At 41.9% G+C, this 27,935-nt stretch overlaps 1 protein-coding gene across 7 annotated transcripts in view; it reads left to right on the top strand.

The window, feature by feature from the left end:
* LOC144822453 (uncharacterized) overlaps positions 1-27,935 on the top strand; it is a 1,018,233-nt gene that overhangs the window by 2,931 nt on the left and 987,367 nt on the right. The window lies entirely within an intron of this gene.

Here is a 27,935-nt window from a genome sequence, read left to right as displayed (position 1 = left end):
ACTTCACAGGTCTATAACCCCTTGAATGCGCCGAACAGCCCCCGTCAGTCCGACGCCGCGGTGCTCGTGTGCGTCGGACAGCCAGGGGCTGTTTGATCTGCGCATGCGTAGAACTTTTCCGGCTGTGCAAAATTACGGCCGCGCCCAAGGGGTTAAAAGACCATTTACTTGTTAATGAGGCTTTTGTTGTGTTTTTACCCCTTAGAGCCACTCTGCCTATAGCTGGAAGAATTAGCCAGGTCGCGGTTTCTTGACAGTAGCTGGATATCGAGTGGTGATTTATTCCCTCATAAATACGATGAAGCTGGTTCAATTGTTTTACCAGATGTCCTTGAATTGAGCGCCCAATTCAAAGAGGCTAAAGGATTAGTGATACCTTCATTGGTTTTCTGTCCATGGTGCAACACATGTCCTGATGATGGTCTCGATGAACCATACTATATGAGACCGAAACGTTGACGCGACAACACTTTTTTGTAAATAGTATCAGCATTGACTGAATTGTAATTTTGTATATAATTTTGCGGGAGGGTCTCACCTAAAGGCTCCTTATTTCTTACAAAGGAGGTAGTCCCATCTAACTGTAACCGCAAATTAAAATGGAACAGGGTGAAGTGCCAAGTAGATAAGTTAACTAGTATCAAAGAATTAGTCGAAACCGAGACTAGTGAGCTTTCATCCTTGATCTCCTTTCAAGGCACTGAAAAATGTTCAAAATTTACAGACTCCTATAAAGCCTTAATAGAGAAAATTGGCTCGTATTTTATTATTGAGAACACCAAAGGGCCCAGGAAGATCTCTAATACTAAAACGGGGTCACCATGGTACACAGCAAAATGTAGGAGAAAGAGAAGGGTAATATCAAACTGCATTAGATGTAAGGATGCGCCATCAGTTAGGGTAGCCAGGAAAGGATACAACATCTGCATTAGACGGGCTAAGAAGGAATGGGAGGAAGAGCATTGGCAGCAACTTAAGAATGCTACCTATTCGAAAGACTCGACCCTGTTCTGGAACTTGATTAAAAAATTTGACAGAATAGGAGCAGAGCCACTGCCTAACCATATAACTGCTAATCAATGGCATTCCCACTTCTCAAAGCTATACTGTGAAGAGGTAGGTTCCGGGCAAACCTTGTGGCCACCAAAAGATTTAACTATCGATGGGCAGGCATCTGTGGAACCTTTCGAACCACACAAAGTCTACGATGCCATTATAAGCATAGTCCCCTCCTAAGCAGCAGGCCCGGACGGGTTACCTGGTGATTTACTACTATATGATCCCAAGTTATGGACTAACTACATCGCCCTACTATTGAATTTAATCCTCTGTGGATATCCTGTCCCAGATACTTGGAGGGGCGCTGAGGTTGTTACCATATATAAAAAAGGTAATAGGGAGGACCCTGCCAACTACAGGCCGATTAGTCTAATCGACGTTGTCCAGAAAGTAGTTGGCAGGGTTATTGTCAACAGAATAGGAACCTGGCTGGAGGAAGGGAACGTGCTGTCTCATTTCCAGGCAGGTTTCCGCCAAAACGTGGGAACAATGGATCAGGTCTTCAGGTTCTGTGCTATACATTGGAAATTTGTGACCATCATGAAGGGAACCTTATATCTGGCCTTCATAGACCTGAAGAGTGCTTTCGATCTGGTTCCCCGTGATAGGCTTTGGAGGGTGTTGCTGGACATGGGGTTTCCACTGTATCTCCTGGAGCTTATTGCCAAGCTCCATCAGGGCAATTATGCTAGAATCAGATGGGAGAGTCAGGGACAACTCACAGAGAGGGTGCCTGTGAACAGGGGGGTGCGCCAGGGCTGCGTGATGGCCCCGACATTGTTCTCCCTCTTCATTAATGGGGTGGTAGACCATCTGAGGGAGGACAACGCCCATGCCCCGGTCCTGGCAGGGGAAAAAATTCCAACCCTCCTCTTTGCAGACGACACCCTCCTGATGTCCAAAACCCCGTCTGGTCTCCAGAGATTGTTGGACAGATTTACCCTGTTTTGTGACGAACATGGTTTAATAATTAACACCTCTAAAACAAAACTAATGGTAATGCCTCCTTCCACAAAAACAAAGAGAAGTAACATCACCCTTAACGGGTTGTCATTGGAGGCGGTGGAGGAATTTGACTACTTGGGAGTCAGGATCAACAGTAAAATGAAATGGGACCCCCATGTCGCCAAAATGCTCCTAAACCTTAAAAGAACATCTGGAGCTATTCTAAGGAACCAGCGTCTGTCTGTCAGCAGGCCCATAGCCCCAGCCCTTGCTGTTTATGACGGAAAGGCGTTGGCCTCTGCAATTTATGGCTCCGAACTTTGGGGAAGTGAGAAAGTGGATGATCTGGTTAGAGCTGAGAACAAGATTGTAAGAGATCTAGTTTCCCTCCCTATCTCTACCCCATTGAAGCCACTTTTCCTTGATATGGGCAAACGCTCGATCTCGGATATAGTCCGGCTTCGCCCTTTGCTGTTCTGAGTGCGCCTGAGAAGGACACCAGAATTGGCAAAATATGCCCTGATGCTGGACGAACTAATCTCTTTGAATGGTGCCAATAAAATACAGTGGCTTACTAAATTGAAGAAGCTGGTTATGAATTTGGGGTTGGCTGAATCTTGGTCCTCACAGTCCCCACCCCCTAAGGGGGCTGTCAAGAAAATCTACTGGGAGTGGGTTCTTGCTGAGGATCTCAAAAGTACAAGGTGGGGAGCCCCAACTACCAAATTTTTGGAACATAAGTCCACGAGGAAGTTGGAACTATTTTTGGACTTTATTCAAGTTCCAAAAGATAGATCTCTCTTTTTGAAACTGAGGTACGGGACTCTTCCCCTTAACACATTTATGGAGGGCTGGAAAGGGTCACAAGTTCTTCTCCCTACCTGCCCAAACTGTCCATGCGTGCCAGAATCCTTACTCCACTTCCTGTTTGCCTGCAAAGCATACCAAAGTCCAAGATCAAGATGGCTAAAACCATTTTTAACGTTTTTATGGTTTTTATACTTGTGTAATGGAATTCTTTTTAAAATGTATGTGTGTTTCTACAAATGATATGTTATGTACTTTTATGATATGCAAATATCGAATAAAGTAATTAAAAAAAATAAAAAATATATTTTTGCAAAATTATTGGATATATGGGAGATATGTAAATACTATCCATATTCAATACAAAAGTGTCATATGGTACTGTATATTTTGAGAAACTGTGGAAGCAGAATACCGTTTTGTTGCCAAAAGTGGATTGATATATGATGTATATACATATTCTTATGATTTGAGATGAATAGGATTGAATAAAAGTAATTGATATACTGTATGTATTCCTCTTGAACATTATACAATTCATGCTCACTACAGTGACAAAAATTTTCCAACTGTGAAGTTAATTTTGAATAATTCGCCTAAGGAACATATCTTTTGTGTTATTGAACATACCCAGTTCCTTGGGAATATTGGGTTGCCCTATTGAATTTTGATTTACCCCTTAGAGCCACTCTGCCTATAGTTGGAAGAATTAGCCCCCACCCCCGAAAAAGATTTCGGGGGGAGGGCTAATTCTTCCGCGGGGCGGAAAAATTCTACGCATGCGCAGATCGAACAGCCCCTGGCCATCCGACGCACACGAGCACAGCGGCGTTGGACGGCCGGGGGCTGTTTGACGCATGCAAGGGGTTATAGACCTGTGAAGTACTCGGGTGCGGCTGCAATTAGAGGTTCGCCAGCCCGCGAAGCTGTCTCGGCCGGGCTGTCACACACGATGGGGGGAGGGGTGGGCTGAAGCCCGGTGAGCCCAATGGGTGTTGCGCCTGACACCCACAGAGCTATTCAGTACTCTGAAATCACTGTTTAGAGAATTTAGTCTTCTCCTTGCTACATTGTTAAATGAGCAATAATGCCAACTTACCTATCCAACAGAGATACTCGGGGGAGAGACTCAAATATCCAACTTGGCCTTCTAAAATTCTATTGCTCTCTATTGGAGAGCATAGACTGCCAAAGAAGCCTCTCCTTTTGGAAAGTGCCATTTTAAGAGAAACACTATTTAAAGATGCTATCCAGTAAAAAGTAAAAAAAAAAAACACAAAATATAGTTCTCTGAGTGCAGCCCTGCATCTTTAACTATCATCATCATCAAAGGCATTTTAGAATGTTCCTTCTTTTGATGTCCGCTGGGGCTTAAGGGCGTATTGTTACTTTATTTACCGGACAGTCCCTTTGAAGAATTATAGGTCAACCTGCAGACCAGTTACACCTTCCACTAGATCGATACTGACCGAAGTGTCATTGCCTTTGGGTTGCTAAGAACTCTTTGCAAGATAAAATAATACATACCCTTTTTTTCTCAAATTATGTTAAAATAGTGCAGCTGAGGCAATGGCCTTTAGGTTAAATACCTACACCACGGGGGTTGAAAGAGCTGCAGCAATTGAATATTTGTTTCAGGAAGTCTATTGGCTGCCAGGAATCATTTCCAGGAAAGAGATCACTTCCTGGCTTTGAAAAAACCTTCGACAGTGGAACGAGGTTCTTAGGTAGTGTGAACATAAAATAATATAAATGGCAGCTTTTAATAGCAAATTAAAACCTTCCTGTTCCAGTTAGCCCACATTGTATCACAATTACAAGTACCAAGTGGTTGAACACCCAACTGCGGTGTAGAAGGAAGAAAGGATGCTCTGGGCTGTCAGTTGTTTTTCATGGCCTCTGGCATTTCTGCAAATTTCCTCTCTGTGCTCACTGTTTCAGCCAATAGTTCCAAACGATTACAAAAATCAATAACACCTGGAAGATTTATGGCCGACCGACCCTAGTTCTCTAATCAAAGACATCGGTACAATTTTCTTTTTGTTTCCTCTTCCTCCTAATGGATTTGGCAGGTAACATCTTTGCATCAACTGGTAAATGGCAACAGACCATCACTTCTCACATTAAAGCCGAAATCCAGGTGTCCTTTCCGATTCTGTTTTGAACATGTTGCTAATTTTTTTCTCAGGCAAAGGAAAATGAATAAACACCAACATTCAAATATTTCCACCATCCATGCAGCCCCTCTGTACGAGGCATGTCCGTAGCCTTTCTCTTTGTATTGTCAGCACTTTATTCCGCCTTGGTTTCAGTTTGGCAGGTCATTCTCATGCTATTTTAGTGTGTATTTCTTGGGAGGTACTGCTTCTGTAAGTATTGATCGGTTTTTGGTTTTAGACATACAATAGGTTTTCTTTTATCGGATTGGTAGAAGGTTATTGAAACATTGCTACTGATAGAGCGCAGATTCGTTCTGTCGGTTGTAAGGGTGCATTATAATCGTCAATAGTTTGCGCTGCATATAATCTATTACTGTGTTAACATTGGGTCAGTAGAATGTGTATTGTAATGACATGAAAAGTGAAGTGTTCAGAATATTTCAATGTAAACGTGAAGAAATGAATCTTGCAACACATATGATTAGTCGAAAACATTAATGTGAAGAAGTTGTACATGTAGTTAGTGTGTATTTATATTATGGATGCTTATGTAATATGACCATTTAGATGTGCTTAATAATGTTTGTTTTATGATTATGCTTTCACTGAGTTATGCCATTTCTTATGTTGACCAAATTCTGTAGGTCTGAAATGTATTTTTCCCCTGGAAGCTCTCGTATTCGATGCAGTAGTGAATTTCATGTGCATGTGGAATTTGTTCTTTCGCAGGGTTCTGTTGCACGTGGAGAAATTCATCCTTGTTAGCTAGAATAATTTCTTTGTTTTAGAAGTTAGGCTTTGGGAGAAGAGGTTACATTGAATGGTGATACTGATATAGGGGAATCGCCGTACTTTCTCATCAGAGAGAGCCTGGAAATCAAGGTCATCTAGCCAAGGCCTGGTAGCATCACTGCTGCATCAGAAGTTACCGGCAAGGAGGTGGCTTGCTTGGATTGGGTGATGTGTTGCATTCTGGGATGATACCTACAAGTTTCTGTGTTGAAGTTAGGGACAGAGTCTGGGGGAGTTCTGCCTTGCCATGAGAGAGAGAGCATCTTAGAGCGAGCTCTGTAGCTTTATGCTACTTGATCCATACATTATAAACACACTTCTTATGAAACCTTTACGTGCTGACACCTTTTCAGAACTTGCCTTAGGGAAATGCTAAGTAGGGGTTTCATAGAAGGGGTAGTGTAGGGACAGCCTAATGTTCTTTACCTATGAACCTCCAATGAAGGGAAATTTGGACGTCAGGGCAATAATCTTTTGGGTTCTTATCCTGGAACTGTTTATTTTGTGCATGCTGCACCGTCTTAACTTCACTCGTAGGTTTGGCTTTGTATTAGTTCCAATTTATTTCTGCACCCTCATCTTGAGGTGCTTGTGTGTTCAATTGTTTCTGGCTTTGTAATAAATTAACTAAACTTAATTAGGAGTCTGTGATTCTTCTGAGTTCTCTTTCATTGGAACTGAATTGATCAATTGGATAATTATTTTCCACCCCGCCACACTTTCATGCAGAGAAAGAGACATAGACCTAAGGGTTCCAGAGTAAATCTAGAAAGTGGAACCTGCTCCTTCACTACTGATCAAACATGTACAATGAAAAGCACTAGATGCAATGATGTAATTGCCCTAGAGGGGCAATGGAGGAGGGGGTGGCTGGAAGGGAGACTCATAGGGGACAAGGTATAACACATTGTCGCTGTGGTGAAACGTCTCTCCAAAGGCCATTTGCTGCTTGTATATAAATATATCCTATTGGATGAGAGGGCAGTTTTTCTCATTGTCCGATGAGGTATTTGGAGATTTGCCATAGGATTTGAGGATCTAGGCAATCTAATTGGTTGGTAGCAACTCAAATTTGTTGTTGCAGTAGCCATTATAAGTAACCCTGGGCGGTTAACTCTGCTCCCCTGGCGGAGTTTTCTGCACTCCGCGTTACGTGGAGCTTGCGGACGCGGAGCGGAGTCTTTTCCTCGCTCGCGCAAGTGAGGAAAATCAACCTCCGGCAAGATTTTTCCTCGTTCGCGATTGTCAACATCAAGTTGATGAACCCGAGCGTGCAAAATCAACCTCCCAATGAGATTTCTCAAAGCAGGGGGTCAGGTTTCTCATTGCGAGTGCTCGCGACTGCTTGTGTTGAGAAACTACCCGTTCCCATTGAGAAAGCTGCCGCTTGAGAACAAATCTACTCAAGCGGCACAAACGGAAAGCAGGGACCGCTTGCGCTGTGCAAGGTGCCGTTTGCAATGATTGCACAGTGTGGACAAGCATCCGGCACTGTGCAGTCAGCGCGAATAGCATTTTTCTATCGTACTCCGCCGCTTGCGGAGCTCCGCGGAGTGCAACTCCACAAACTCCACCTTGGGTTAATTATAAGATCCCTGGAATTAAAGGAAGTATGTGGGAGGGTAGCTCCAGAGAGGCAGCTACTGTCCCCAAAATGAAAAATAAACACCCCCACTTTCTTCTCATGCAAATACAAATTAAGTTTCTGATAAGGGTGTTATGGGAGACAGTATTGAAGGACGCAGAGAAATCAAGTAGGACGAGGGCCTCTGTTTCTCCTTGTTCCAGGATGTTTCGAATGTCATTGGTGGCCGTGTGAGTGCTGTGATTCCTTCTGAATCCTGATTGAGTGTTGTCTAGAAGATGGGGTGAATGTAAAAAAAAAGTTTAATTGGAGGCAGTGCCTCATTTTAAACAAACAAAAAACCAAAAAACTTTTCTTCTTAAATATAGTTACGTTTCCTTTAAAGAAAAGGGTCTGCAGGCCACTATCCCTGTGGTGGCAGTGAATCATACTGGGTCGAAATTTGCGACCTACCTCATTAAAATTCATGAGGTAGGTCGAACTGCGACCCACTACAATTCTTTTTTTGCAAACCGACCTATTAGTACATTTTGCAAACAGACATATTAATACAAGGGCTGTTTGCCAAATATCACATTGTTTGCAAATTACATCATTTATTTAGTGACCAGTGTTCAGACCCAATATCCTTTTTTTCAAAATCATAAAGTTTAAAAAAACAAAAATTAATATAATAGTGCAACTATGCACAGCAAAGACTTTGGACAGTGAGCACCTTTGACCCCATGGCTGGCTCACAGCTAATGCCAATCCTGTGCAATCGTTCAGTGTACAGATGCTGGCATAGGACTTTGCCTTAGGCCATATATATAATTGTTCCTTAAGGAGACAGAGCAAGAGAGAAGAAACAATGTGGGACAGCACACAATCATATATTCATACTAACTATACCTAATATTCCTACGGGTTAGGAACTAAGAAGATCAAACTACATTACCTCCCCATAACCACTAAGTGAAAATCCTAAATGCAAAATACACATAGGTCACCATCCACACAACAAACAGCCACACCTCTGAATGGGTCCCAGGTGACCAAAGTGAATGCACATTTGTACTTCCTGATTAAGCAATGGCAAATGGAACAACACTAGCTAGACTTACTAGCCCTATTAACCCCCCTTTTACTGCTAGAGTCTCCCATGTTGATCCAGCCAGTGCGATCAGCCTGTGGATATAACTTGCTGCTCCAAAACAACTACAATCCACTAATGAAAAGCGGAGAGTATTTCAAGGTCAATGTCATCAGAGAAACAAAAGGAATATAACAGTCATATGCCACCTATTCTAAACCATTTTAATTGGCATTCTAAAAATATTTTGTGACAACATTTTACAGCTATAAATGCATCATTAACATCACAATGAAGGAGAGTAGTAGAATAGGTAGCAACGACAGCTACACCACCAGATCAGCAGTAATGATTCAAGAGGTTTGCAATTGGGGTGAAAAACAGAAACATTTGAAAATTAATGAAAAGGGAACAAGGAACAGGAGTACTCTTCATATATAAAAATGACATTTGTATGGCTCCTTGTACAATTACCAGGTCCCATAAGTCTTTCCTGATGTTGCTAAGTTATACACCATCCACAATACAAAAGATAATCCTATTCAATACGTTTTAGGAAACAATCTCCAGTAAATAGGCAAAAAAGTAGGAGAAAGAGAATATACATCAAGATGGGTTTGTGGAAGAGCCCCAGCAGCAAGACGTGCCTCCATGGGTTTTGGACATCCCTTCTATGTGAGGTTCAGGATTAACCAGTCTGGGGTACAAAGGTTGATAAAAAGTTTACCGGTTCCCAGGGTAGTCCTCTATTTGATTCAGTAGGTCCCCTTACTAGATACCACCCGTATGTTTTCATGTGGCTGTCTGGGTCAAGCCAAGTCTCCTATCCTATCCAAGTCCCACACACTCACTTTCTGGGCTAGCCAACGCTTAGTTGAAACTAGTGTGTAACAGAAAAATCAGAGTCACATTGTTCCACTTATGAGCTATAGATGTTCGGTGCTGTCTTCTACTTTTGTCATTCTCTCAACCTCTAGTCGTCTGATAACTATTGCCTCCACATCGGATGTGCTGCGAGTGATTTCTGAGCTATTGTAATTAGGGTTTTAGCTATCTAAAAGGCCATATTCAATAAATCTTGTACTGACTTTCTTAGGTTTGGGGCCTGGGAACAAGCAAAGTAAACAACCCCCTGTGTGTATAATTCAGTCCTCTTCAACCTTAATTAATTTTATCAGTAATTTTTTTCCAGAACCATTTTATTGTTGGTCAATCTTCTCCCAAGTGATTGAATCCTGCGTCCCCATCTTCACATCTTGGATATGTGGCAGACTATGTGTTATAGGGTGGTCAGATATGATCTGTGAGTGCTTTTGAATTGGAGATAATTGAAGTGGGAATTTGTGCACACCTCATATGCATATTACAGGGCTTTTTTGTATTCACCTTCCCCCACTTCCCGACCCATGTCCATGCCCCATTTTGTTTTGAAATCTTCAAGGGAGTGTCTAGTGCAGGAGTCTCAAACCTTTAGAGTAGTGAAAGCAACTTCCAATCTATGAAAACCACCTTGAGCGTCTGCCTTATATATGGTTTAGATAATACCACAAAAAGGGCAAGCCACTTAAACATTGCCCCTTGAGCACCCAGTCATGCCTTAGTCTGCACACACCATTAATGGCAGACAACCAAAAGCTGTATTGGAAAAGGTTTTTCTGTGTGGCCCCCAAGGACCAGTTATGTCTCCTTACTCTTTTTTATGAAGCCTGTGAGATTCAAATGTCTCATTTGGGCGTCTGGACTCTTGATCATGCAATACGTGGGATGACCCAACTCTCATTATGCGAGCGAGGCCCAAAAGTCACAGATTATCTGGCCAACTGCCTTATAGTCCATTGGTTGATACCCAGAAACTGGTCCTGCCTTAATGGTCAGGATTAAGAATAGGTATGTGCTGACTCAAAGCGCTTTACATACCACTGCAGTCACCCCAATACTGGTAAGCATACCTCTGGGACAAAGCTGGAACACAAAATTATTAATTCAGAGATTGCTTTAGGAAGTTAAGTAACTTTAAAGAACAAAAGAAAGGAAAGGAAGAAAGGGAAAAAAACACAAACAAATAAAGATAAAAGGGTAAGAAAGAAGACTTTGAGGAAGAAGATGAAAAAGTGAGGAAAGAGGAACAACAGAGAGAACAGACAATGAAAGATAGAAGGAAAAATGAGAGGATGGAAGGAGAAAGAAAGGAAAGTAGGAAGGTGAGAAAAAGGAAATGAAGAAATGAAAGAGAAAAAATGGAATAAAGATAACAATGAATGGAAAGAATGACAAGGGGAGAAGAGAATGAAAGAAGTAGCAAAGAAGGCAGAAAAAAGAATTACCAAAATAAAGAAGAGACAGAAAGGAAAGAAGGAACAGAGGTGAAATGGAGACACCTAGGGAAGAGGAAAGGGAAAAACAAGCAAAAAAGAGAATGCATAAGAACAATTGAAAGAAATAGAGTGAGACTATGAAATGCAAAGAAAGAGAAAAGAAAAGCAGAGAGAGAGAGAAAATAACAAGGGACAAAAAGAAAGAGAAATTCAGGGAACGACAAAAAGAAAGAGTGAAAATAAAGAAGGGAGACAAAAAGAAAACAGAACATTAAGGTGGAAAAAGGAAGGCAAAGGGTTGAAAGAAAGAGGCACAAGAAGAAAAGAAAGAATTTTGAAAATAAAAGAGGAAAAAAGAGAAAAAGAGCACAGGATAGAAAGAAAAAGATTTTTTTTTAATGTACTGCAACTCCCCTATAAATTTGTTACTGCCGTTGACTTTAAGTCAATATACTGCTTATGGATAAAATATGTTTTCAGGGTACATATTTCCATACGATGTGCTCCCATGTGAAGCATTTATGTATTGTTTATTTAAGGCCTGCAGGGTACCCTTTTTGGGACTCACAGTTGCATATTGCAAAGTTGCCTGACAGGCAGGGAGCTACCCCAAGACAATTTCGAACTACTGGAGACTCCTAATCTAGTGACATTAAAGAGTACCCTATACTAAGTAGTTAGTCGTCTAATATCCCCTCATGAGTGTACGAGTTGCAAGACTTTGTCGCAGGGATTCTGCTCCTACACAGAACTGTGCATAGAGACCTAGAACCTCGGTGAATTAGGGTGTACCAAAACTCACCTCAGTATCCAAAATCCCCTACCAGACTAGCAATCAGTTTCTCATTGGTTCTTCCATACCCCCAATGATTAGACAACCCAGAACATGGACTTAGAACACCTCAGGTAACGTGGAACACATGAACACTCTTTCGTTATACTAACATACCAATCCAAAATAAGGAGTAAATGAAGACACGTGCAAGTTTGAAATGTTTATTTTATAATGCCGTGTTCTCAGGCGCAGCATCTTAGCTAATACAAGCAAAGATATTATAAGCAACAAGGTTATCAGCATAGTTACTAGTCCATAAAATACAAAGGGAGAAAGCATGTTAAAATGCTAAAGGGAAGAAGGCTAAAAGGCACCTAAGTCTTACCCTCCCTTGCTAGTATATTATATTATATCTAAAGAAGGTCTCTTTGGGTTTTAGAAGGGCGGCCCCATACCTCTGATCTTAGTGGAAAGGGATCACATCATCGTCCACCAGTTCTCTGCATGCGAATATTCATCAAGTGTGTGTGCATGCTCTGCGCAGTACAGTATTAAAACGCACCAAAAACCAGAGTTGGCCGCAGCTGCATATGTGTCATGTCTAGGATGTGCGCTGATCAGAACTCACAACAACCACTGTGTTGAAATAACCTTGAAGGCCTCGGCACTCACTGTTCAGACATAGCTTACTAAGCAAAGCTGATACAATAGGAAAACATATTCTCGTGTGAAGCAAAATATTCTACTAGCTCAAAGCTCTAATAACAATATGTGCAGTGTGCAGAAGGAGCAGAAAGGAAAAAATGGCGTTTAAACTTCTAATAAGCTCATGCTAACTTAACACAGTGCGAAGGCAAAGCCTATCTATATGACACCCTCCCTTGATCCGAGCACGGATAAGATAAGATAAGATAAGGGGCAAATTTTTGGAATGCAGAGTTCAAGAACAACAGTCAGCTCAAATTTGCACAAGGTAAAAAAGAAAAAGAAAATTTTGTCTTTAAAAATCCACATAGACAAAAAGGTGAATACGAATCCAATAAGTTGAGTCATTGGCCTTAGCATTGTCAATAGGCCTGGGGCAGAGAAACAAATGTTATAGAGGCTTGAAAAAAATAAAAAATGTTCAATGTCCAATAAATGACCTCGGCCATGAGAGTAAGAAGCGATAACACATCTCATTCTAACAATGAATATGCAAAATATGCAGCAACAGCCTCCAACAGGAAGTCACTGTTATCCAATTCAATAATGGGAAAGAACATACATGTTCTACAATTACAGGAGCCTCTAGCACCATCAGAGGACAACTCGGTGGGTTCTCAATGTAGCTGTGTGCCAAGAAATCTTGCGCCGCTGCGAACACATTCCAACGACCCAGTATTCCATGCATCGCTGCAAAGGTCATAATCCCTCTGTCAGAACAAAGCAATTCATGAGCAACTAAGGGGCTCATAAGCTGATTATAATCCACATCAGGAGACACCGTATTGCAGAGACACAAATCCAGGGCCCCGTCGAAATCGCAACTCAGGCAATGAAAGACAGGCTGGACACATGTAAAATAGGAAAATCAAAACGATAATCCATAAGCTGCACTTAATGTTGCAAGAGGCAGCGCTCTATAGTACTCAAGCATTCGGTTGCAAAACAGCGCCAGACGTGACAGCTCGTCTCGAAACACAGGACGTGCATCCATTTTGAATTAAACAAAACAGCAAAAGAACGCCTGCAGCCAGAGCCAGTAGTAATGGAAGTCCACCAAATAGGCTGGAAAAGATTGAATGAAAGAAAGCAGGGAAGACACAGAATATAGTTTGAAATGAAGTCACAAGGCCACTGCTTTTAACTTTAAAAAAGTGGGCCAGCCCCGTTGTGGAGGATGCATTAAAGATTGCGTGAATTAATTCACCGAAATGCAAAGGCAAGTCAGTATTTAATAAAGCATGCACCTCTGTGCGGGTGTTAGCCACGTGAAGGACGAATGTCTCACGAGCAGACGTGAGCGCAATTTCTTTCTGGGACAATAGAGCTCTTATACGACTCATCTTGTTGAACTCTGCTTTCAAGGTCGTGTTCGTGGGGCCAGATGGAAACATCAAGCTTCCCAGGTGCACAGACATAATATTGACTCCAAAATATCGTTTGGACAGAATATCGAGTTTTAAATATCGTTTGGAGAAAATATCGACAGGACAGAATATCGACAGCCAAAATATCGTTTTTAAGGTAAGTGAAGTAATATTGACTGTAAATAATATAGAAAGTAAAAAATATCGTTTTTTTATATAATATGTAATTATTTATAGTGTTTTTATGTTATAATATGTGTGAAAAGTGTCATTTTATGTTATAATTATTTTTAATTAATGATTTTTTTTAAATTATTGTGTAATTTTATTCTGTAGCGGGTTGTGGGTTCATAGGGGAATAGGGTGGGAAGTAATTTAATTATAATTAATTAAATATGTAAATTTATTAATTGTTAGTAATAATTAATTAATTGGTAATTAAATAATATATGTTAATTATTTAAAATTTAATTGGTAATTAATTTAATTTAATTTATTAATTGCTAATTATGTAAATTAAAATAATGTATTTCCTGTTGCGGGTTGTGGGTTTATAGGGGAATAGGGTGGGAAGTAATTTAATTATTATTTATTAAATATGTAAATGTATTAATTGGTAGTAATATTTAATTAATTGGTAATTAAATAATATTTGTTAATTAATTAAAATGTAATTGGTAATTAATTTAATTTAATTGATTAATTGCTAATTATGTTAAATTAAAGGGGTATTTTTAGGGTTCAGGGTCAGTTTTTAGTTTTTGGGTAAAGGGGTATTTTTAGGGTTCAGGGTCAGTTTTTAGTTTTTGGGTAAAGGGGTATTTTTAGGGTTCAGGTTCAGTTTTTAGTTTTTGGGTAAAGGGGTATTTTTAGGGTTCAGGGTCAGTTTTTAGTTTTTGGGTAAAGGGGTATTTTTAGGGTTCAGGGTCAGTTTTTAGTTTTTGGGTAAAGGGGTATTTTTAGGGTTCAGGGTCAGTTTTGGGTTTTTGGGTAAAGGGGTATTTTTAGGGTTCAGGGTCAGTTTTTAGTTTTTGGGTAAAGGGGTATTTTTAGGGTTCAGGGTCAGTTTTTAGTTTTTGGGTAAAGGGGTATTTTTAGGGTTCAGGGTCAGTTTTTAGTTTTTGGGTAAAGGGGTATTGTTAGGGTTCAGGGTCAGTTTTGGGTTTTTGGGTAAAGGGTTTTTTTAGGGTTCAGGGTCAGTTTTGGGGTACAGGGGTACAGGGGTACAGTGTAAAAATAAAGTAAAATTAAATTTACTTTAATTTAATAAAATTAAATTAAATTAAATTATATTTAAATAATTTTAAATAATTTAAATTAAAAAAAATTATTATATACTTACCAATACTTACGTTGTAATGGTAGTGCGTTGTAAAAGTTGCGTTGTAACGTCATATATCCACTGTTGCACTCTTTTCAGTGGGAATAGTAATTTTTACTCTTTTGTATTTGTACGTTAATAATATTGGCTATTATTTAATTAAATTTTCTTACTATATATATATATGTTTTAAGAAATATGATTAAAAAAATATTATTTTTTTACTTTCATTAATTATTTAATTATTAAAAGTTATTTTAAGTATTGTTAATTATATTTTAGTAATTAATTTTTTATATTAATGTAATTAAACATTGTTTTTATTAAAGTCGATATTTTTTACAACTATATTTTTGTAAACGATATTTTGTACTCGATATTTTTGTACTTACCTGTTTGTACATACAAACTCGATATTTTGGTTGTAGATATTTTTTCCTCGATATTTTGGGTAGTCGATATTTTGGTAGTCGATATTATTTCAGTGATCCAGCTTCCCATGCGGGGGTGGATACATTACATTCTTACAGCAAACCACACGCTCACTGACGGTAACTACATAAGCAATTCCTTTTAATAGCCCACAGCAATCTTCATTGTTTAAAAGTAAATAACTCCCGTATGCCAGTAATGTGAATGTGGGCATGATCGCAGGCACAGGTGTACTTTTCAAAATACAGGCCAAATTCGGCTCATTCTGGTTACAAGAGCTATGCAATTGGATATGTCTGCACATCAATGAGTGATCTGGTGTTTCAGTGCAATCTTCACCATTCAAATAAACTTCTTTACCCTCCCTAAGGCATCTATAGGTAAATGGAAGCGACCAAGCTTCATGGAGGTAAGCACTTCCAAGAGGTTCATATCTACCAATTGCATAGTACTTCATACACCCTTCGAACTTCAACAGAGGGAACGGGAGAGTTATTAACCCGTGGATAAGCCACGTTGCTGAATTGGCCTCTGCCACAGAAAACGGTAATTGTTCTAACCTTTCAATGTGTAACATAGAAAAGGATGCATCTTTCATTGACAGTAAACGCTGCTTGTCAGCCAAATTAAACGGGGCAAACAATGATGACGTGTTCATGTAATGCCATGGCACTTTGCCAGCTTTTAAGGTTTGCAAAGTCCATGCAAATTGCATAATGGAACACAATTTATTTTGACCATGGTACAAAACAGACACTTCATCCTGCACAATATCAACAACAGACGATACAATATTGTCTAACGTGTAAATGCGGGAAGAAAGCGTATTAATGCTGTTATCTACAACTGCTAGCACTTTCTCTAAATTAGCCTGATCTATAGCTCTAATGCGGGTAGCCGTCTCAATCTGGGAAGTTTTCCAGACTTCGTTGTAAATGGCATATATCCATCTTTTAGATCTGCCGTTAGGCGGGCCCTTTATAAAATCCTTCAGATCAACATCGTCAGTCAGTTTAGATAAATGCAGCTTAACTGAGGCCAAAGTGGAATGTTTGAGCCAATTCTGACATAATTTGCCAACAGAATAGGTAGTAACAGAATGGCCACTTTCAAAACAGGGATCCACCCTGACCTGTGTAAAGCCTTGAGCCAAACCCAGAAAACGATGCTGGCAAGAATCAGCACTTCTGTGCCAGAGCAACCAACCCTTAGGATCCAAACTGGATATGTTAAAGGAAGAATTTAGCAACAGAGTTTGTAACTCTCTGGTCGAAAATTTAGTGGCATTATTCCAACCGGAATATTCTTCTAATTCAGGAAAAGAAGGAGCATTTAATTTTTTAGTAGTAGCCAATCCAAAGCATGCTGTCTGTGAAATTGTAGAATTCAAGAACAACATATGATTCGGGATGAGGCATGCTCGGTGCAAAGCATCAGTGCCTTGCACTTGCCAGCTTTAAGAACCCCAAACTGATTTAAGGTCAATTGTATCCTTCCACAACTCGTAGCCACCTACAGCCAACTGGTCTAGAAAGGACTTCGAATACAATAATTTAGTATCGGTAAGTCTAACTTTGAATGTGGACTTTTCGGTAATTTTAAACTAAAATGCATTGGGAATCGACTGATTAAAATCAGTAAAATATGAGAACCTTGTATGTATGTATGTATGTATTGCGACTTATATAGCGCACGTATCACCTGAAGGTATCAAGGCGCTTGCTTAGGGAACCCGTCCTGGTATTCCCCTGTGAGATACCCCGGCAGGGTATCCACAAGGTGAAAGCCAGGCATCCCGCCGCGAGGGGCCGTAGTGGAGATTAAGCAAGCTATTGCCCAGAGTTGCAGAGTGTGACCCCGTGAGTCAAGTAGGCACCGGAGCGAGAATTGTCGAGTCCGTGGAATTTTTGAGCCCGAGACCCGCCGAGGCGGGGAATCGAACCCTGGTCCACGGCCGATCTCAGCTTCCGGGTCTGCCGCCTCTAACCACTGAGCCACGCTTCTCCACCTTTTCACAAAGGAAGCAGAACTGCCTTGTATAGGAGCTGGACAATGCTCCCATTGTGTATAGTTTACAGTGTTCCTCCTGGTATTAGTTTTATGCAGGTAGTGATTGCCAAAATGTTGGTAACAATATAAATCACCGTAATTAGCAGATTCTAAATACAAATCTTCAGCATCAAAGGCAGCATAATATTTTAAATCAGAAAACAAAGCTTCTACGGCCTGAACATCCCAATCATCAGAACGTATATTTTGTTTAATTTCATCCCCCATAGAAACTCTAAGCACATTAGGGACATTTATAACTCAGTGGGCCCATGAATTTGAAAACGAACAGCATCCCATACAATCCCATCTAAAACAGGCCAAGCCGTGATGTTTACAAAAGCCAAGTCTCTCTTCAATCTGTGTGATGAGGAATGGGGAGCCAATGTTCCATTGATATGTCGAATGCATGTTCTCTCCTCGACATAGTGTCCATTGACAAGTCGAAAAAAATACACCACAAAGCCAATTGACATGAAAAGGTAAATTGAAAAAAGCACCAACCAAATGTAGGTCCAAGGGGGAATCAAAAAATGTTTTTTAAACAATTTAGCCAAAACAGAGACCTTCGAAGGTTTCTTCGATGTTTGTGAATCAGTGTCAAATGAAAATCTGGATTCTGTAGCCAAGCGAGTTTGCAAGTCAGGCATCGATAAGTCAGTTGGGTAAGTGTAGTCAGTTTCATCAAGTCGAGTACCAGGCAGTGTACTCAATAAAGGACTACAAATTTCAGGCATCTCAAGGGCAACATCAGACACTGAAGCCGGGGCAAAAACAGAATTTCTCACAATCGAAGGACATGAGACTGCCGGTGTCATACTAAGAAGAATCGGCCACTCTTGACATTGTCAATGGAGATATACCTGTTTTCCTTATGACCTGGAAGTGGTGGTAAAATGACTGTTCTTGTGCCCTTCACACCAAGCACTTGAACCGGAGCTCGATAAGAAGGACCAAATTCTTGTTTTTCGATCTTCTCTCAAACCAGTTCTCCAACTTGGGGTAGCCAGCCAACTACCGGGATCTGCAACGCATCATCCGAGGTGGAGGGCAAATGTTCCTTTGCAAGACCGTCTCTCGCCTCTTGTAGATTCTGTAAAACATTGCAATGTTGATCTACATCAAAAGAGGCAGCAACAGCCGCCTGGTCTAGACTGTCAAGGTCCGGTAAAAACATCTTGATACCAAAGAGCATTTCGTATGGGGTCCGCCCACCCAGAGACCTTCTAAGGAGATTATTTAGAGCACGCTGTATGCTATTGAGGTGGGCCAGCCAGTTCCTGCCAGTGCCTATAACTCTAGCTGTCAAAGACTGCTTTAAATCTCGGTTCATTCGTTCCACAACACTATTACCCTCAGGTCTGTGTGACTTGGACCCCCAATGAAGTCATGGCATCCTTATACGTCTTAGAGGCGAAAGCCGGCCCCTGATCCGAATGGAAGCAAAAATCCCTACAAAGACACGCAAGTCTCTTATGACAGTTCGTGAATAATAATAATAATAATAAATAATAATCCACATTTGTAAAGCGCACAATCACCCGTAAGGGTCTCTAGGCGCTGGGGGCCGTCGGGAAGATTAAGCAAGCTATTGCCCAGAGTCACATGGTGCTGGGCTAACCTGCCGCCGGAGCCGGGGATCGAACCCTGGTCCCCGGATTCCAGCGTCAGTCGCCCTGGCCGCGGCGCCACACTTCTCCCTGATCAGCGCTGCGGTGTGGCCACACCCACACAAAGCGTGTGCATGCATCAACTGCTACTAAGATGTACTTATACGCAGTATCAGAAGAAAAAGGACCGCAGTGATCTAAGTAAACACAACCAAGTGGTTTATTAGAAATGTACAACTGTGTCTGGGGCAGACGCGCAGCAGTTGAAGGCTTAATCTGCTGGCAAATGTCACATTGAAGGACATAGTCACGCTTCTGTTTGTACAGTCCCCGCCACCAGAAACACTGTTGTAACTGAGATACAGTAGAGGAAAAGCCCGCATGCGGGACGCTTTTAAAGCGGGGGTGAGAGGGGAGTCCTTAGCTTACTCGATTAAAAAGCAGAAAATTATGCGGGACAAAATGGATCATCACTACAAAGTAGTACGGGAGTGGGAAGAGAAGTTAGCATCAGCTATTACATCTAATCAGGACACTGAAGGCATTAAAACAACCTTAGCCATTTATAAAGCAAAGCATCTAAATTGGCTGAACAGGCAGCAGTAATGCGGACACAGATTTATGAAAGGGGGAGCACTCTGGGAAAATCTTGCCAAAAAAGATTAGGTAAAGAGAGGCATCAAATTTTATCGGCACAATCAAGGATGAGGCAGGTCAGATTCATACTGAAGCGGAAGAGATCCTAGAGGTTTTTCGGCAATTTTATAGTAATCTTTATGAACAGGACACCTTAGACTATTCTAATGAGTTATTTTTTAACTTTATGTCATCTGACAATATCTCAAAACTATCATCTGCGCAGGCCCAGATCTTAGATGCAGACATTACATGGGAAGAAATAGACTCAGCATTACTATCTCTTGCTATGGGTAAAACCATGGGACCTGACGGGATTCCCTTAGAATTCTATCGAATGTTTAGAAATTTGTTAAAACAAGATCTATTAACCACTTTTTTGGAGGCACAGAAAGGGGCTGCCCCCCCTTCGTGGGGGCAATCAATCATAATGGCATTTATTAAAAAGGACAAATCCCCACTAAACCCGGCCTCTTACAGGCCGATATCACTCATTAATGCGGACAGCAAGGTCTTCTCTAAAATATTAGCTGTCCGCTTATCATCTGTAATTTCTAGCATAGTCTCTCGCTGGCAACATGGGTTTATTCCTAACCGCGACACCTCGGATCATGTCCGGAGAGTAATTGCTTTGCTGGATTGGGCCGAGTGTACAAATACACCCATAGGGGTCACCCTGTTAGATGCCGAGAAGGCATTTGACAGGGTGGCCTGGCAGTACCTCTGGGATATCCTGTCTTTTAAGGGGTTCGGACCAGGTATAATCAGGGCTGTGAAAACTCTGTATCTAGCACCAACATCCTGTATCAAAATTGGGTCAAATAAATCTACTCCGTTTCCCATCTACAGAGGAACAAGACAAGGGTGTCCGGCCTCCCCGCTATTGTTTGCAATATATATTGACGTTCTTCTAAATGAACTAAACCATGCGGAGGAGATAACACCAGTGCTGGTGGCAGGTACACCGTATAGGGCATTGGCCTATGCAGATGACGTGGTGGTCATCACCACGGATATCGTAAAAGCTATCCAAAAGATTGAGGAACTTGCTACTCAGTTTGGTGCCTTCTCTGCCTACAAGCTGAACCTGTCAAAGACACAAATCCTGTTTACTGGTCAGTCGCCCCCGGCACTGCCCAATATAGTTTCTACAGCGACTTATCTGGGGGTTAAGATCACATCTCCAATATCACAGATCCCAGAAGTAAATGTCAACCCTATTATTAAAATGTCTAATGCTACACTCGAACGTATTAACCATTTACATTTGTCACTCTATGGGAGAAATAACGTGTTAAAAATGCTTATTTTGCCGAAATTTTTATATCTATTCCGATGTATTCCTTTAGAGTTTCCTCTTTCAACTTTCAAACAGTTAGAGACAATGACAGGGAGATTTTTATGGGGATATAAGCATCATCGTAGAGCCTACCAGAAAATGATACTTCCAAAGGCTAGGGGGGATGGGGCATCCCACATTTCTTATTTTATTATCTTGCTTCGGTGTTGCAATTCATCACTCCCTTAATAATTGGAGATAAGGCGCCGATCTCAGATGCGCATGCACTGTCTATCTATGAGCTGGCCCTAGGGGTAGAGGCTAGGGGATGGTTGTTAAAAATGGTCGAGCCCAGCTACCACAAAAAAATAAAATGTAAGATCTTAAAAGCAGCATTTAGGGCTTGGAAACTTATTAGGCGTATCACTGATATTCGTAAAATCACGCGATACACCCCCTTGGCGTCTCAACATATTTTCCCATCTGCTGGTAGGAATAGCAATTTGAGAAGATGGCGTAATCATGGTATTATATACTTGAGTGACCTCTGGCAAAATGATCATATGGTATCTTTTCAGGATTTACAAACCAAATTTGAGCTCACGAATGCCGATTATTTGAAATATTTTCAGTGGCATAGTCTGCTCAATTCGTTAAGCACTCAGGAACGCGCAGGATTGCAGCGGATCCCTTTGATTGATTCTCTGTATAATAAAAGGAAGATTGGTTTTTTATACAATTTATCGTTGTCTTTCTCCCCAGATGATTTAGTGGCTAGGCAACAGAGCTGGGCTGAGAAAATGGGAGTAGAACATATTAAGATCGAGGAGTCTATCAAGCTGGCTAATTCCATTCTATTATCGGGAAGAAGCCGGACACAACATTATATGGTGTTGTTTGACCTGTACTACACCCCAGCTAAAATATCCAAATGGGGAACTTCTGTCGGCACCTCATGCAGCAGATGCGGCTTGCATGCTGCGGACACCATGCATATGTTTTTTCTTTGTCCGCATCTATCCCTAATTTTATATGAAATCCAAACTTTTCTCTCCATGTTACTTGGTACCCCAGTAGCTCTGACTTCAGAGCTTGTATTGATTGGAGTTACCTCGGCAGCTTTTGATGAGGCCCATAGGAAGCTAATATTTATTGCTATGGGAATCTTACCCTCATGTGTTACTCAAGACTGGATTAGCTCAGACCCGCCATCTTTTTTTTCATGGAGGGCACGTCTGCTGGCTATGTTTATTTTAGAGCGGGCTATCTATAGAACAAAAGGGCGCAAAAAAAGAGCATTAGGTTTAAAATGATGGGCGCCGATTGAGCGTTGGATGGAGGGCGAATTGGGGTAGAGATATATTGATTGTACTTTGTATATTTCTTTTTCTCGTTAGTTGCTTATGCAATATTTTGGTGGGAACCTTCATGGAATGCAATGAAATGCAATGTATCAACTGTAATTGCTTTTTTCTTTTTCTCTCTGTATTTGTTTGGAAATGTTGGTACCTGATCTGCTTGCAATAAAAAAATCAATAATTAATAAAAAAAATAAAAATAAAAAAAAGGAAAAGCCCGCATGCGCAGAAGCAACACCTTCATGGGCTGCAGTAATCAGTACTGGCCTGCGGTCCGCGTTGGGAATCAACCTTTCACCAATGTCAGGTATTTTCACATAAGGAACTTTATTAGGACTTAAGTGGTATGAATACTTCGAAGGGAACCCCTTAGGATATTTACTTCCCTTCTTAGTCACAGAAACAGCTGCCAAGATATCATCAATCTTACTCTTGGAATGTGTAACTGCTGCAACCAAATATGTCGATACTGCTGATTTTGCGGCCTCATCGGCCAATGAATTGCCAACAGCGTGAACTCCCACGCGCTGATGACCTAGAGTATGAATTACAAACCTGAGTGGCAACTGCTCTTTAAGCTCAGCCACTCGGACCCAGATCATTTTATGTTTTATTGTGCTACCCTTGAAATCACAAAATCATTCTGAATCCAAAAGAACAGGTTTTCATTGTAAGAAAGGACACAGTAATAAAAATCACTAACAATAAAAGTCGTCACACTAGGATCAGCGTACTCCAAGGCAAGCATCAGAGAACGAAGCTCTGCCAATTGTGCCGTGCAGTCCCCTAAAGTCTGCGTGTGCATGACCCTGGACTTGAACTCATCATTCACCATGGCACCTACCACAATGACGCAAGCTGAAACGTATGCGTGCTTAGACCCATGCGCAACTTGCGCTGAACCATCAGTGTATATGATGCAATGGAAATCCTCCAAAGGCCGCATAGTCAAAGGCGCAGGATGAACAAATTCCTACTGCAAAAACTCTTGCGACTGTAGGGAGGCATCAAAAATAAATGTGACATCCGGAGATGTCAATGATGCAGCCCATTGTATCCACCATGGGTGCAAAGCTTTAGAATTTGGTACACTGGCTCTCGTCACTGCCTCTAATGTAGGATACGGGGTAACAACCAACATGCGTTTTCCCTGCGACAGTGCAGGTTGTTTAAGAATCGCCATTTGCACTGCTGTCAAACTTTTTCCACAGTGGAAAACCTCATTTCAGCCGAAGTGTACAAGTGTGACTTGTAAGCAATAGGTACTGTGTCTCCTTCATTAAAAGTAAGGTACGTGAAACCCACCGCCCCAGGGATGATTCTTATCACCAGGTTGGTGTGGTTATCACGAGTCAGTAAGAATTTAGATTCTAGAAGATCAGCCTGCAAAGATTGCAAAATAGCTGAATGTTCCGGCAGCCAGCAAGATTTGGTAAAAGTAGGTTGTATCAAAGCATACAAAGGCTTGATACGCTGGGCATATTCAGGAATGGATGTACGCCCGAAATTCAAAAATCCCACCAAGGACTGTAACCTTTTCAGAGTTGTAGGAGCGCGCAGCTGTGCGCATTTCTCCAAGAAGTGAGGAGCCAATCCTCGACCTTCATTGTGAGCTCATTGCCCAGGAACAACACGGTGTACTCTGCAATGTGAGACTTTGCAAAGTTGAATTTGTAACCAAAGTCCGCAAAGTTACAAATTATGCGGTCAACGCAACACAGATGCGCCCAAAGCTCGTCGTCTGTGAGATATATGTCATCCACATACGAACACGCATCCGTGTCCACTCTCTCTAAGAGAGAGAGAGAGAATCCGGGCAGCAAACACGCCTGGACTATTCCTATAGCCCATTGGTAAACATTTGTATTGGCGGTGTTTGCCACCACTCGTAAAACTGGTCCATTGGGAACTAAGACCATCTAAATTGTGGGCAAAAAAACCATTGGAAATGTCAGGTGTGGTTTTAAACCGTTTACGCACAAGACCATCCACTAAGGCAGAGCCGTGGGTATTCTGTACTGCACAGGTACGACAATGCGAGTTCAAATGCCGGTAATCCAATACCAAACGGAACAAGCCGTCTGGCTTGGTCACAGTAAAAATAGGGTTATTCATCGGTGACACACAAGTTTCAATTACACCTTGATATTCCAATTGTTCAAGGATTTCCACAACGGAAGCCTTAGCTTCATGTCGGATGGGATATTGAGGTTGAGGCTGTGGCATAGACCGTAAAGGAATCTCGTGGTGTGGGGAAAATTTATCCCAACCACAGTGAGTACGGTACAGAGCCGTAGCAAGGGCTTTAGCCCACTCTTCTGCAAAATTCAGCGCATGCTCCTTTGAGATAGTGTGCAGGAAACTAGGGAGGATCACCTCCTCCCCTCTCTGAGCTGCGAGAACAAAAGGTGGGGGCCAATCAGCCTCCGCTAACAAAATATCATATGTAGTCGTAAGATTTTCCCAAAATACCCCTTTTATGGTACGTTGTATGTCACCTTCAATTAAAAGGACTATGTTATAAAGTCTATCAGGGGGAGCTACTCTGGTATCAGCTGTTTCCACAACAACATACTGGTCAGTCGCTGTCACCTTCAATAGTGGACGTAGGGCCTCTCGCACTATGGTTATCTCCGCCGCGCTGTCCAGCAAGGTCAGAGCCCATGTCAGATTCCGAAGCTGTGTTCTCACTATCTGTGGCATATCTCGCTGTTAAAGCGGCAACTTTCTATTTCTGAAACTGGGGTCTTTTCGGTGTTGAATCGTTCTGCTTGCCTTTACCGTCTTTCGGGCGGGGTTGGTCGCGTCCCTCCTGGCCACCCCGACCTCTGCCGCTTCCTCCACCACCAGTCGATGAGGCCGATGAGTCCTGAAAAGAACGAGGAGAGCGTTGTTCAGAAACCTGAAAACGATCAGGAGATTTTATCGTCGCGCGATCGCACAAGTCATAAACACGTTCTGTAGGTGCGGGCACCGGTGATGCAGGATGAGAACCCTGTTTCTGTTGCTGTTGTGTACCCTGTTTTTGGTTTTTTGGCCAATTTTGCTTCTTAGCCTTGGGCTGGTCGTCTGTTTCCAACTTCTGCCCTTGAGGTTGCTTTTTCTCCTTTGTAGAGAAAGGCTTGACACCCAAACTGTTTCGGCCCATGGTTTTATAAGCCGCCGTAATAATTTTTTGTAACTGTCGGGGTTTATTGGCGTCGGGCACCGCTTGCAAAGCATTAGACACCTGAAAGCTCATCCGATCTCCCTTGACATTCGCAAGTACGAGAACGGAAACTACGTCAAAACTGCCTCATAGCCGCATACCCAATTCAACCGCTGCCTCAGATCCGTGCTCATCTTGAACACGTTTAATGACTGAGGGAAGGACGGTCATTGACGGAGTGCCGAAGCACCTCATGTATACCGCCGCCAAAATCTTACCCCAAGACTCACAGTCACCTGCCTCTGGTATCAAGTCTTTAGGCAAACTAATTGTCAGAATCCTGTGTTTTTCAACAGGAGTCGTGTTAGGAAATACTGCTTCCAGCTGGTCAAATTTCTCGGCAAGCCAGAAAGGCATATCATCCTTATCCTGGGGGCGCTTGCCCATCACTGCATTAACCTTGACAGGGCTAAGCTTAATACCGCCCGGCCCGGCTGGAAGCACCGCAGCACGTGGAGCCCCGCCCGGGAGATTGCGGGTAATGTATTGCACTAACGACCAAATTACACTAATTGCGACTGTATGTAACAGCTGTAAATCTGCAACGGGAACCGCTCCATGTTTAGGATGCGGAGTAAATCCAGCCAAAACAGGCCAGGTAATGCCTGGAATGGCCAAAGGACTTAACCTTGAGCCTAACAAAGTGTGGGGTAGGGCGCCATTAAACCAAACTCGATGCTGCCAAGCATTAATCGGAAACTCCTGTGTCCTATATGGAACATATTCCTGAGGCACGGCAGTAGGAGTATAAGTGTCGAACAAATTAGTATTCACATTCACAGCCGGGAAGGTCACCCACTAATAGAAAATTTCGTATGGGTAAGCCACTTCCGCACTCACAACCATAATAACTGCCATGCCCTCCAACCTGATGTCATAAGCCTGCAAATGATTGCGAACCGCAATTCGACTATGCTGCGGTATGTCAACGTCAGCCATAGCGACACAGTAAGAAAGAGGTACAACAAAAACTACGTAGGACAGCTGGGTAGTAATTCAAAAGGAATCCATTTGAAAAGATTCAAGCTTGAAAAGACCTATGTAACTACAGGTAGGTTTGTCCGACACCACTGTCTTCCGAAAACAATAGTGAAGGGTGTTAAGGACTGATATAAGCACTACTCAAGTGTCATGTAATAGGACCACCAACGATTGGGCGCCATGTCGAAGGGATTCTGCTCCTACACAGAACTGTGCATAGAGACCTAGAACATCAGTGAATTAGGGTGTACCAAAACTCACCTCAGTATCCAAAATCCGTACCCCCATGATTAGATAACTCAGAACATGGACTTAGAACACCTCAGGCAACGTGGACCACATGAACACTCTTTCGTTATACTAACATACCAATCCAAAACGAGGAGTAAATGAAGACACGTGCAAGTTTGAAATGTTTATTTCTAATGCCATGTTTTCAGGCGCAGTATCTTAGCTAATACAAGCAAACATATTATAAGCAACAAGGTTATCAGCATAGTTACTAGTCCATAAAATACAAAGGGAGAAAGCATGTTAAAATGCTAAAGGGAAGAAGGCTAAATGGCACCTAAGTCTTACCCTCCCTTGCTAGTATATTATGTTATATCTAAAGAAGGTCTCTTTGGGTTTTAGAAGGGTGGCCCCATACCTCTGATCTTAGTGGAAAGGGATCACATCAGCTTCCACCAGCTCTCTGCATGCGAATATTCATCAAGTGTATGTGCATGCTCTGCACAGTGCAGTATTAAAACGCGCCAAAAGCCAGAGTTGGCCGCAGCTGCATATGTGTTATGTCTAGGACGTGCGCTGATCAGACCTCACAACAACCACTGTGTTATAATAACTCTGAAGGCCTCGGCACTCACTGTTCAGACATAGCTTACCAAGCAAAGCTGATACAATAGGAAAACATATTATTCTCGTGTGAAGTAAAATATTCTACTAGGCTCAAAGCTCTAATAACAATATGTGCCGTGTGCAGAAGCAGCAGAAAGGAAAAAATGGCGTTTAAACTTCTAATAAGCTCATGCTAACTTAACACAGTGCGAAGGCAAAGCCCATCTATATGACAACTTCATGAGCATTCCACAGCATTCCCCCCCTCAGTCTCCCGAGTAAAATGATACCTCACTTGTGTGTGTGGGGCAAGGGCATGTATGGACTAGGAAGAGCCCAAAACATAGGGAATAATGGCATAGCACCGAGAATTCTAAGCGCTACATTTTTTTAAAATACGTTTTTAGCCAATACTGCATTGGACACCCACACAAGTGAGGTATCATTTTACTTGGGACACTAAGGAGAACGCTGTGGGGTAGGTCATTTGTACCGCCACTGTGATTCCACACAAAAATATGTGGAAAGTTTGGGGTTTTTCAGCTAAATTGTAGGTTTGCAGGGGATTCTGGGTAGGGAAACGTTGGGAGATCCATGCAAGCCATACCTCATTAGACTCCCCAGGGTGTCTAGTTTTCAGAAA

Source organism: Lissotriton helveticus, chromosome 3_1, assembly GCF_964261635.1.
Source record: "Lissotriton helveticus chromosome 3_1, aLisHel1.1, whole genome shotgun sequence".
Lineage (NCBI taxonomy): Eukaryota > Metazoa > Chordata > Amphibia > Caudata > Salamandridae > Lissotriton > Lissotriton helveticus.
Note: the sequence above shows the minus strand (reverse complement) of the source record. Positions and strands in the feature narration are given on the sequence as shown.